The sequence below is a fragment of the Patiria miniata genome, unplaced genomic scaffold (assembly GCF_015706575.1).
Source record: "Patiria miniata isolate m_02_andy unplaced genomic scaffold, ASM1570657v1 HiC_scaffold_7, whole genome shotgun sequence".
Classification (NCBI taxonomy): domain Eukaryota; kingdom Metazoa; phylum Echinodermata; class Asteroidea; order Valvatida; family Asterinidae; genus Patiria; species Patiria miniata.
The window spans coordinates 182170-186621 of NW_024037074.1; positions in this window are offsets into that span (position 1 = coordinate 182170).

Here is a 4452-nt window from a genome sequence, read left to right on the forward strand (position 1 = left end):
TTAATTTTGAGGTCAACTTAAACTTTATAGTTAATTTCGAAACTAGTGTATGGTGTGAATGGTGGTAGTCGAGAGTGTGGACTGCTGACTCTGAATCGGAAGGTTGCAGGTTCAAATCCCACAGCGTATTTTTAAGTTACAAAATTTTATTATTTTGAAGTCAACTTAAATTTTATAGTTAAATTCGAAACTAGTGTACAGTGTGAAATGGTGGTAGTCGAGTAGTGTGGACTGCTGACTCTGAATCGGAAGGTTGCAGGTTCAAATCCCACAGCGTATTTTTAGGTTACAAAATTTTATTAATTTTGAGGTCAACTTAAACTTTATAGTTAATTTCAAAACTAGTGTATGGTGTGAAATGGTGGTAGTCGAGAGGTGTGGACTGCTGACTCTGAATCGGAAGGTTGCAGGTTCAAATCCCACAGCGTATTTTTAAGTTACAAAATTTTATTATTTTGAAGTCAACTTAAATTTTATAGTTAATTTCGAAACTAGTGTACGGTGTGAAATGGTGGTAGTCGAGTAGTGTGGACTGCTGACTCTGAATCGGAAGGTTGCAGGTTCAAATCCCACAGCGTATTTTTTAGGTTACGAAATTTTATTAATTTTGAGGTCAACTTAAACTTGATAGTTAATTTTGAAACTAGTGTACGGTGTGAAATGGTGGTAGTCGAGAGTCAAAATTTCTTGAAAAGGGCACTTGCACATCGTGCTGAAATGTAGACATGTTTTTTTTTCGGACATTAATCCAATGATTATGCACACTAACGGACAATATATGGTCCTTTTCAGGACAATACATGCGTGAAGTAAAAAAAAGGCACCCGGAATGGCCGCAGGCACATGGAAGGGCACGACATCTTTTTCAAAAGGGCATTTGTTCAGAAAAAAAGGGCACTTTGCAAAAAAGGACACTCTTTACAACAAAATGAGGAAGGGGGTAAGCACTGGTGAAAAAGCATTTGAATGGAAAAGGGCAGTCTTGACACAAATATTGGGGGTAAAATACCCCCCCCCCCTTGCTACGCTGATGGACACTACATGTATATATTATGCTTGTTAGTTTGTACCCACATTGGGGAGTTGTACGTTCTTAATAAGCCGAGTGTGCAATTTGTTTGCACTGTTGGGAATGAGTCCCACAGAGTTGGTAGGCTGCGGCCGTCCTCGTCTCCTCGTCACCGTCAATAAAACACAGACCAGGTTATTTGCCATAACCTGTAAGTACTATTATTGCTTTGCAGATTCCAAAGTAACATTTCAAAGTGCAAATTGATATTGGTATAACTGTTGTAAAACATTGTAAATGTGCCTTGGCAATAACTAGTTGTTTGGGTTTTTGTGTATAAAATGTACCTTGCATTTTATGGTATGTTAAATGATATTGAGCTGCTATGGACGATGCATGTAATAATCTTGTGTAGGAGATGCATTACTGGTGACAATTTGTACTTAATTTTAAACCAGGGTTTTTGGGTGTAACGTCTGGTGTGACAAACTCCGCAGTGAGACAGACATCCTCGGCCGACCGAAGTTAAGTCCACCATTGACCAGTCGGATTGCCAGACAGGTCACGCATGCTATTCATTGTGTAGAATAGTCACTTCAGGTTCTGGCACTCACGCCGTATATCCAACCCTTATTCGTCTTCCATTGCTTACGGTATTTACTTACATAGTTTGGCTTAGTTTGCGTAATGTCGACAGAGGCAGACCACTCCACGAATCCTGATCCGTCGGCGTTTATGTTCGACAAATGTAAAGATTACTTTGACAAGAAGTTTAACGCTATCTCTGCACCGAAAGAGGACTCCACCTCCATTCGGGAACTCAAGAATAAACTGGACTCCAAAGAGTTAACAAAACCAGGCAACGTGGCCCGATTTGAGTTTTGTGGGAAACTTCAAATTGCCCTTGGCGACATCAAGACGGCAATTATCGTTAAAGGCGATACAGACCAAGCCAGCTGCTGGCAGAACACAAGAACAAGATTAAGATCGCCAACTCGAGCAAGGCAGGGTGGATGACCGTCTCGTATATGGACAAACAAAAAGGAACAGGCAACTTGTCTCCAGATCAACAGAAAATCATATAACAGCGGAGAAAGAAGTTTTTAAGGACACTGAAGCCCGAAAAAGAAGAAAGCGAGACTACCAGCATGGCCCAGTCGGTTAAGATGCTGCTGATCGTCGCCTTTTTTGAGGTACATGTATTGACCCTATTATCTCTCCCCCTTGCATACTTTGTTATTTCAGCCTGCATGCCTGTGTGCAGGCCAGCCCCCATCATGTATAATAATAAAATTCTGAATATGAACAAATTGTGTCCTCCTTTTCCTTTATAACGTTCTGTAAAACCTAACTGTTTTTCATGCGTATGAGCGAAGCGAAGTAGCATGAAAATGTGTTCGTATGTTACTTACAAGCTTGATGCTTGAGTGATCATGATAAAGAATAGGTTAAATTTGAATAGAATGTCATTGAGGACGTAATTGAGTAAATTAAAGGGAAAATACAACATTTGCAAACATCGAAAAACAAAACTACCAAGTTTTTACGAAATACACAACAGGATGTTGGTAAATGACAGTCTAAAGCATCCTGTAAAATTATGGCACCTGGTGTGAAGTCACTTTCAAGAAAATGGTAATTTTGTATACATTTCCAACGGTGGTCGGCTGACCACCGTTGGAAAAACCTAACTGTTTTTCAACTACTGCTCCAAATGTACAATTTTTTTTTGTTTTTTTGTTTGCTATTGGTTGCATGTTCTGAATAGGTGCAGGCCAGCTAGACTGGTTCCCTAATCGTACAATTTTCCGGCATCTATAAATTAATCCATTTAATCTTCAGTGGAGTCAGGGAACCAGAATACTCAAACATTTTTGTTTTTCTTAGTTTTTCCAGCAATTTCCAACACAAAACTTCAGACATGTCAGTGTAACAATAATTTGATATATTATACTAACCCCTCAAGTAGTTCATTTCTGAAAACTAATGCAAATGCCAATGATGTACATGTACATGTACATTCCCTTGAGTGATCATGATAAAGAATAGGTTAAATTTGAATAGAATGTCATTGAGGACGTAATCGAGTAAATTAAGGGCGTGTGTGGCTGTAGTATGGCCATTCTAGCCTGTGTTCACCACGTCGCTAGGTCAGTAATTTTCATAATGACCACAATACATCGTATATTTTAATTTAAAAGAAGAGGAGAAACTCGGAGTTTGTAAGTATTAAAGTTAATGTATAAGGGATCGGCCACAAGGTTTTCCAGAGTTTTTACCTCATAGAGTTTTACCTCTGGTGTTTCACTCTGGGCACTTGACAAGTAATAGAATGAAATCATAGATCTATACAAATTCAGTATTAATTAAAATTTTAATTTACAGCAAACATAAATGAAAGCAGTGGCGGTTCTACCGGGGGGGGGGGGGGGCAACAATTTGGCAAGCCCCCCCCCAAAAAAAATTCCATACAAAAAAAAAAAGCACTAGCAAAGTGTAAGAATTTGATGTACAGGGGAACGGTCTCCCCCTAAATGAGAAGGGTGCATTTGTACACTTTTAGTTAATAGGCCTACAACATGTATAGTGTGCCTGATTGTAGGATTTTATCAGCGCTCCCCATAGAAAATATGGCACGAGCCCCCCCCCCCCCATCTTTCGAGACAATTATTTCTTCTTTCTTAATTATGAAAACATAATTCCTAGTTTCAGGGGCAAACATAAGTAACTCTACTGCCATGATTCTCCCACTTATGAAGTATGCAGACTAATAAAACGCCGGGAGATGATGACTTGCCCAAAGAATTCTACGTTCAATTTTGGGATCTTTTATGCTCAGACTAGATCTTCTGAAAGTGTATCATAGATCTTTTGACGATAACATCTCGCCAACTTTCAAACACAGAAGTATGATAACTTTGCTTGAAAAAGCTGGAGATCAGCTGAATCCTCAGAAAAAAAGACTAATTTGGTTACTCAACGTAGATTACAAGATTGTCTCTAAAGCTATTTACCTTCGTCTGGGCAAAGTTATCCCTTTTGTTTAATATTAATCCTTTCCAGACCTGCAGGATCAAAAGGCAGAAGTATTCACAATAACGCCAGACTTCTGAGAGATTTGGTTGACTATATGAGCTCCATGCGCTACCAAAAGAGGGCGCCCTTTTACTTAGCAACGACGTCCCATGGGCGGTACATTTGGCTGGTTGACGCGCACCGTTCCTTGTCAGTGTGACACGCATACACCAGGGGATTTGTTCCATGTACACGCAGTGGCCGCGCACCCCCAACTGTACTTCCTTTGCCGGTGAGGGGGTACTTGTGAACAGAGCGGATAAGTTCAAAGGGTATTAATTCCTTGGTCATTTCATATCAATTTGTTAGCGCTCCTTTTCAAGCGCCCACACAGTCCCTGATTTTCCGCTATGGGAGTTGCCATCAAA